This window comes from Crotalus tigris, unplaced genomic scaffold (genome assembly GCF_016545835.1).
Source record: "Crotalus tigris isolate CLP2741 ecotype Arizona unplaced genomic scaffold, ASM1654583v1 scf7180000023589.2044511, whole genome shotgun sequence".
NCBI classification, from domain to species: domain Eukaryota; kingdom Metazoa; phylum Chordata; class Lepidosauria; order Squamata; family Viperidae; genus Crotalus; species Crotalus tigris.
In genome coordinates, this window is record NW_024100062.1 from 884,752 (window position 1) to 893,551 (window position 8,800).

An 8,800-nucleotide genomic window follows, 5' to 3' on the forward strand; every position below is an offset into this window, starting at 1 on the left:
ATAAATGAATGCTCCTGACTCTTCCTGTGATTCTTAGCGGCAGCATAGCTACTAACATTTATTTGTTCATCTCACAGTACCAGATACATGCCTACTCATATAAAATCCTCCTTAAGCTGCAGGGAAGGAAAAGAGAACCACTTAAGGCGCTAACCACCCTGACCCCATAGTGTGGTGGCCTAATGAGTTCCTTGCCAATGTATTCCCACTCCCATTGGTTATGCCAGCATTTATGCAATGCCTGCATTCCACCCACAGGGACCCCTCAATGTTCTTCATCCACTTCTGTAACCCCAAGACCAAGGAAAAGAGCTGCACCAAGCAAAAACCATTTCCATATGTGCCAACTGCATCTCAGTAGGGCCATCCGCTCATTATATCTCTATGTTTGGTGTTAGCACTGGTTCATTTTTATCCTTACGATAACTTCCCCATAGTATGTCCATGCTTTCCTCACCAAGGGAATCCATGCATACTATCCTGCAGAGAAATGTATGCACTCTCTTGACAGTAAGGAAGGAAATACAACAATACAGTATGTCCTAGGAGATAGGGAGCTGCTGGACATATGGCAGGATATATCGCAAATAAAACCCTCCTAAGATGTATCATCTCCTGATGTGATTATATATTTCTTTCTTTCTAACCTACGCTTTTTTTTCCCCGCAGACCCAACTTTTGGAGAAGATAGAAGACTCTCTAAATGTCAACAGCCTTCATGTTGTAAGTACCAGTACTCCTGTTTCTTGCTAGGGGTGCTGATGGCATTATATGCCTTAAACTTACCCTTAGCAGACAAGATGGAAAAACCAGCATAGACACCTACTAGCGTAGTGTCATGTCATCTTCTTATAAGAGGCAGAAAGCAGCTTTTTTATCTCTGTGCAAGTATAGAAAGAAGACATGCATAGCTTCATCTGCATAAAAGAGTTAGCACCAAGGAGCAAGCCCATAGTGCTGTACCTAGAGGAGTGGTGGCGAACCTATGGCACGCGTGCCAGAGGTGGCACTCAGAGCCCTCTCTGTGGGCACGCACCATTACTCCAGCCCCGGCTCCCTCCACAGCCCCCCAGAGAGTCGCCCCCAGGCACGATCCACATGGAGCAGCGCAGCCAAGAACATGACAGCCATGCAGCAGGGACAAGACTCCACCTTTGCGCCCTGACGCGTGCAGATGATGCTGCTGGGTGCGGGTGGAGGGTGTGGCTGCCATGGCGCTACAGGGCCACCTAGGTGATCTGTGGCAGGCCATGGAGGCAGTGAGTAGCCCTGCAGGGGTGGAGCAGGGGGCGGAGTGGGGTGGAGCAGGGGCAGGTGGCAGAGCAGGTAGGTGGGCCAGGGGGTGGAGCGGGGCAGTTTTTGGACACTCCGTCTCTAAAAACCTTCGCCATCACTGACCTAGAGTGGCTGGCCAGCTGCCACAGAAGCATTAGTCATGGCTACTAGGCTACAAAATTGGCTGGATCTAAGCAAACACTGTGCTCATGTCCCATTTTCCCATACTTAGCCACATGCCTGTAGGACCCTTATTTCCAGAGTACAAAATTTTCCAGTCACGCCAAGATGCTCATATTATGTGGGCCAAGCCTTGATAAAACATGGCTGAAGGAAGAGTATCTATGTTCGCCTGGAAGCCGCCAAGCCTCCAACATAGGGTATCTGGAGCACCACATTTAAGGTTGAGCACCACATATGCAACCATGCCAGGAGGGCCTGGCAGGATTGTAATGCAGAGTGCCATGAATTCATAACAATAATCAAAAAATAGGTGCCATGTGCAAATTCAGATCATTTGAATTTCATTTAGTGACTATTTAAAGTTACAGTGGCACTGAAAAAAGTTACTTACAAATGGTCTTCATACTTGCTGCAACCCCCATGGCCACAGCAACCAGCACTGCAACATCCCAGGCTCATGTGAGATGACCTTCTCAGCTGGCATCTGACAAGCAAAGTCAATTGAAGAAGCAGGATTCGCACATGATTCACTTAACAAATGGCAAAAAAGATTGTGAAACCTAACTCCAACTGTACTAATACCCACACATGGTAACAATTAGTAGTTTAACATGGAAACCCTAAAGCATTTAATACAATATTATATACCGGTAGATACAAACTTGTTTGCATCCCTTAGATATTACTTAGAAGAAAACCTACTCTAGTTGTCTGTCTTTGCTAAATAGAAAAGTACTAATTAAGTCAATGTAATTGTTTATAGCAGGTAAGTCTACAGACTATTAAGAACTCAGAACTCTTTAGGATACCTCAGATACCATTCTTAAAATATTTGATAATTGAAAAAAAACAATTCTCAGATATAAGTACTTTGTCCTGCATATAAAGCCTGCTAATAAAATTATAAGACACAAGCAAAAAGGAACACTGTCATCCTGGAATTATGAAAAATACAGGTTCAATCCCCCAAACTCTTGCAAAGTAACAACAATAATTGTTATATTATTTCTCAGCTTTCATCATGAGTACTATATATGTGAATACTCCATTAGAATATAATATCTGAATATTGTACTTGGATCATTGAGAAAGGACACAGCTAACTGAAAAACCAAATCTGTTGTATTGGAATCCTAAATAAAACTAGTTGGTGTTTAAGCAGCTTGTATACAGGCTGAAAATAGACATAGCTGTCTTCATATTTTGTGCATTATATAAACTGTTGCTGAGATATTTTGCACGTCTTCCTCATAGAAAAATGAGGATGTTTGTTAATTTTTTAAACTTTCATATGAACTTCCTTGACTCAAAGATAAGGGAATATGTGAGATTTATACTCATTTGCTCTAATGAATCTTCAGCCTGATGTGCACATGGGGAATTCAAAGTATTTTAAAAATTATGTCTACCAACTATTCATTTAGCTAATACAATGCTATGTTTCATTCCTTCTCCCAGAATATGCAAATCATGGTTAACTATAAATATAAAGATTCTGCTTTACATTTTTATTTTGCACATCACCCAAAACATAATTAATATGGTAGCTTTGCACAACTCTTTCAGCTATAATTCATGCCTTACAACAATATTAGCGATCATAACAATTTTGTGGCTTAACACAATGAGTTGGGATTGGATTTTAACTCTTCCTTTGAAGAAGATGTGCTTTGTTGCCTAAAATGCATTCTTGTTATGGAACGCTCTTAACTATATCTATTCTGGCATGGTAAGAGTTTAAATCTTCAGAATTATGAGCCAATTATATTTGAAGGAACAATTCAGGATGTTTATATCTTCACCCAACCACATATTTATTGGGCATATTCACATCCCTTGGGAGTATTGGAATATGCATACAGTTTCATATGCTATTTTCCTCCTCTTCTTACTGTCACCAGAGTAAACCGAAAATGAAACTGGGAAGGTTTCCATTTGCTTCAATAGGTGTTGGATCGGTTTTCTTGTGAATAATGAAATAGGTAGGATTTGTACTAAAATGGTACAAAAGTACCATAGCTGAAATGTATATTTGGATATAAACATCTGAACATTTTCCACACAGAAAACAAAAACTAGCCCAATATAAGTAATGTATTTCTAAAAAGCATTCCTTTTCCATATGCAAAGTGGACATTGATAGAAGAATGAATTTCAGTTACCTTTTCATGTAACCAAAAAGCTACAGAAATATGCTAGAAGAAATTACTGGCATTCATTAATAATTAGACCAAATGTCAATGTGTAGAGAGATCATTCTCTGAAATTCTAAGAAGGCATGCCAAATTTCACACTAAAAATGTACTGCCCTTTTCCCCCTAATGTTTAAAATGATCTCACAGCCTTTTTACGAAGTTAGAATATTGCTTTGAGGTTTTAAAAACGAATTAATATTTTCTTTTTTATTTTTAAACTAACAAAATCAAAAGTTAATAAGATCCCCAAAGACCTGTAAACATTTCTATAAACTTCTTCTGCATGAGTTTTTTTAGAGAGATTCAAGTGCTTTCCCAGAGTGTAATAGTATAAATATTATATAGATGAAATTGTCAAAACCCTGTGAGTATGTTTGTATATCCTAGTCTTCAAGTATAAAAAATATTGACTAAAGCAGTATGTTATAAAGATTTTGCTGGGACAGAGAGATGTGTTGGAATACATTAATGCCACAAATTGAGTAGTATTGCAGTTTAATTTAAACAGAGGTGCTCCTAGTTAATAAAAAGGCAGATTAGGGAGTAGAAACTCAAACAGAGTTGGGTGGACTTACAGTTTCCATGGAGATACATGGCTCATATTCTTATGGCAAACTTTATTGCGGTAGATTCAGCCCAATTTTCTGGGCATGCATGATACACTAAACTGTTTGCTGGATGATAACATAGCATAGGTATGATAGGTTAATATGTGGCTGACTTGTTTGTGGTTCAGTTGTCATATAAACCCAGCTGTGATGACATTTTGGCTGTGTTCACATGACATGCTTAGCTACAGCTAACTTAATCTTACATAATAAGTTAAACCATAAATTAACCACACAATCAAGTAGCTGGTTATTACTTCATGGCTTGGTGCCTAGGTATACTCTCTGGTTCGGATTGGGATCTTGAGGTTAGAGGGAATAAGAGTTCATGTTTTTCATAATGGCTCCATCCCTTTAACATTATTTATCTTTGGAAATATATATGGTACCCCCTTTTTTATTATTTGGGAAGACTGTAAACACCAAGTTGTTTCATAGGGCCTTGATTCTTAGATGGTTGCTATTAGATTACTAGATGCTGGACAGGGTATTTTATTGACTGTCATTTATGTATTATTGTTTTTAATGTGTATATTGCCAGGAACCTGTTGTAATGTGCTGGTCTACAAGGTTGATAAAGGGTGCAATGTCTCAGCAGATGAAAACATTGAACGTGTCACCTGGAAATCTGACAGGCCTGGTTTGAGACCCAAGCACTGCTTGATGGAGTGAGCTCCCTTGACTTGCCCTAGATCCTGCCTACTACTGATAGCAGTTCGAAAGCATGCAAATGCAAGTAGATAAATAGGTACCACTAAGGTGGGAAGGTAACAGCATTCTGTGTGCTATGATGTATAGTCATGTTGGTGCGTGACCACAGAAGTGTCTGCAGACAATGCTGGCTTCCTCAGATAAGAAACAGAGATGAACACCACCTCCTAGAGTTGGACATGACTGGACGGGGGGAAATTTTACCTTTACAAGGCTGATGAGTGCGCAGGTCTACAAGGATAGTAAATAAATAAATAGTTGTAGTTGTCTAGTCTGTGCCTCACTTTATAGTACAAACATAATGAAAGTCCATAGTGTAGGTAGGGGTAGTTAAAGAATGGATAAATACAAACCATACACTTTTTATAGAACTGTATAAAAATGGCAGTCTCAGTAATGAGTCACTATGTATAGTCTGTAATGTTTATTCGATGCTATCATCTTTACAGAGAAGGAATTCTTAAATGGAAATTAGAAATTAAATACGATGACATCATTGCTTCAGCCCACGATAACGCTATATTGCAAAAGAAGGAATGGAAATATTAGCTAGAGTTTACCTTAAATAACCCAGCCATATGGTTGATTCATTAACCATATGCCAGTCCCAAGCCCGGATAAATGGAGAGGGTTAGGAACAACAATGGTGAACTATCTATAAAAAAGGCTGGATGGAAGCCAGCAACTACTGGAGAAGAACAAGGGCTAACTCTTAATAGTCAGGGTTTTATGATGTTGTTGGAGGAAAACCTTCAGGAAGCCCAGCAATTGATTGTATTCATAACGAAAGAGGTCACCTATCCCGTACAAAGTTATATCAAATTGGAACATGGAATATTACAGGCATGTCCCTTGGAAAACTCAAAATTGTAAAAAGAGAAATGATTAGAGCTAACATAGTCATCCGTGGCATCAGTGAGTTACACTGAACAGGCAATGGTCAATTCAAATCAGACGGTTTTATGGGTTATTTTCTGAAAACAGTATCAGACGAATTCTGTATCAGCAAACAAGTGACTAAATATGTTGAGAATCAGAGAGCATACAACGATCACACAATATCTATTGAAATTCAAGGTAAGCCACTCAGCATCACCATACTACAAATCTACACCCCAACTGTAGACTCAAGTGATGATGAGATTGAATTTTTTTATATTGAACGCCAATGTGCTCTCAAGCAAATATCAAAAAGGATTTTTTATATATTTTGGGTGATTTCAATGCGAAAGTAGGCTAAGGAAAATTTGCAAGAATAGTAGGCAAGGTTCAGCTAGGTGAAAGTAATGAAACTGTGATTGCCTAGTGCAATTTTTCCAGGAAAATCATCTCAGCACAATGAACATGTGCTTGTGTTTATACAATGCAAGTGGCATTTATACACATGGACAGCACCAAATGGACAACACCAAAATCAGATAGACTTCATATTATGCCAATAACACTGGAAAAGTTCAGTTGCATCTGTTAAGACACTTCCTGGTCTTAAAGGTAGACAGTCTCGACTTACAACAGTTCCTTTAGTGACCAAAGTTACAGTGGCACTGAAAAAAGTGACTTATGAACGTTGTTCACACTTATAAACCGTTGCAACATTCCCATGGTCACATGATCAAAATTAAGATGCTTGGCAACTGGTTCATATTTATGACAGCTGCAGTGTCCTAAGCCCATGTGATCAGCTTTTGTGACCTTCTGACAAGCAAAATCAATGGGAAATCCAGATTCATTTAACAACCATGTTACTAACATAACAAATGCAATGATTCACTTAACAACTGTGGCAAGAAAAATCATAAAATGCAGCAAACCCACTTAACAAATGTTTAGCTTAGGAACATAAATTTTGGGCTCAATTGTGTTGTAACGTGAGGACTACCTGTAATATCCCCCCAAAATTCCATGTGAACATCTTCTCACCTACATATGCCAGAGAAGTTAAGAATAGGTTTGAGCCACTGAATTTAGAAGGGAAAGACACAAATGAACAATGGCGAGAGATCCAAGGTAACAACGTGGCAATTGCTGGAAAGTATGTGACAAAACCAAAGAAAAAAAACAGGTGGCTATTGAAATAGCTGATCAATGGGGAGGGGGGGGGGAAGCAAAAGTAATAAGGATGAAGTTAAAAAGCTGTCAATTTTCCAACCTGAAGCCAGGAAAGACAAAAATAAGCAGTGGGAGGAGCAGTGTCAACATCTGGAAGAAGGTAATAGGAAGGGACATACTAAGGTCATGTTTGCTATAGTTAAAATGATGCCATCCAGCTTTTCAGCATAGTGTTGCTAAAGACCACAATAGGAATGTACAAAGTGACCAGCAGAAGATCAAGAACAGATGGAAAGAATATATAGAAGGACTCTATAGTTGTTTGACTTACCAGCAAGATGACAATGATGACCGTCCAATTAATAAAGAACTAAACATTTTGAAAGGAGAAGTAGAATGGGCCATGGGGAAATTCCCAAAATGGAAAGCTGCAGGTTTTGATGGATTACCTGTAGAATTACCAAGCGCCAGTAACATGTCCATGGGGTCACGATGGGTCGGACACGACTTCACAACTAACAACAAAACTAACGTCATCACTGCCCTATGTCAAAAGATATGGACTGCATGTCAATGGTTTCAGGACTGGAAACGATCTGTTTTTATCCCATAAGTAAAGAAAGGTGATGCCAGAGATTGCTCCAACTATTGTACAATTGCATTGATTTCTCATGCAAGCAAGAGTCTGTTAAAAATCATTAGACAGAGGCTACAGAATGTCATTGATCAAGAGTTAGCTGATGTACAAAGGGGCTGGCTTTAGAAAGGAGTGCAGCAGTCAAGATCACATTGCCAATATTAGATGGATTATGGAAAAGGCAGGTGAATATCAAAAGGATCTTTATACAGTGTTTTATGGATTACAGAAAAGCTTTTGACTGTGTAGAACGCAATAAGTTATGGGTGGCTTTGTATGATCTTGGTGTTCCACCTGATCAGACTCGTCAGATCGCTATACAGTGATCAGGAGACAACAGTGAGAAATTTTTATGGTGACACAGATTGGTTCAGAATCAGTAAGGGAATTAGACAGGGATGTATTTTATTAACTTTTTTGGTTCAATCTGTATGTTGAAGTGATCATGTGGAAATTAAATTTGAAACTGCCTGATGTTGGAGTAAAGATAGGGGGAAGAACCATAAATAATTTGAGGTGCCCAGATGATATAACACTATTGATCGAAAATAAGGAAAACTTGGAAAAAATGATCTGGAAAATCAAGGATGAAAGTGAAAAAGTAGGATTGAGTCTTAACATCAGGAAAACAAAGATAATGACAACAGCAGTAGATAGATATGAGACATTTAAAATCAACAAGGAGGAAATTGGATTAGTTCAAGAATGTATCTTCCTTGGATCTAAAACTGTTCAGAATGGCACCTCTACACCTGAAATCAAATGCAGGATAACCTTAGGCCACACTGCAATGGTTAGCATGAATAATATCTGGAAAAGCAGAGATATTGATATAAATACAAAAAGTAAGCTAGTTACAGCAATAGTCTTCCCTACAATGATGTATGGATATGAGAGTTGGATACTGAAAATGGCTGATTGACACCTTTTAATTGTGATGCTGGCCTAAATTATTGCCTATACCAGGGTTGTCAAAACCTCGCCCACCCCATTGCCGGCAATGGAAAAAAAAGTTGCAATACATTGCGATATGTCATGTGATATTGCGAGTTTGACAACCCTGGCCTATACCATGGACAGCCAGAGTAACTAACAGAGAGGTGCTAAATCATATAAAACCAGACACATCACTAAAAGTTAAA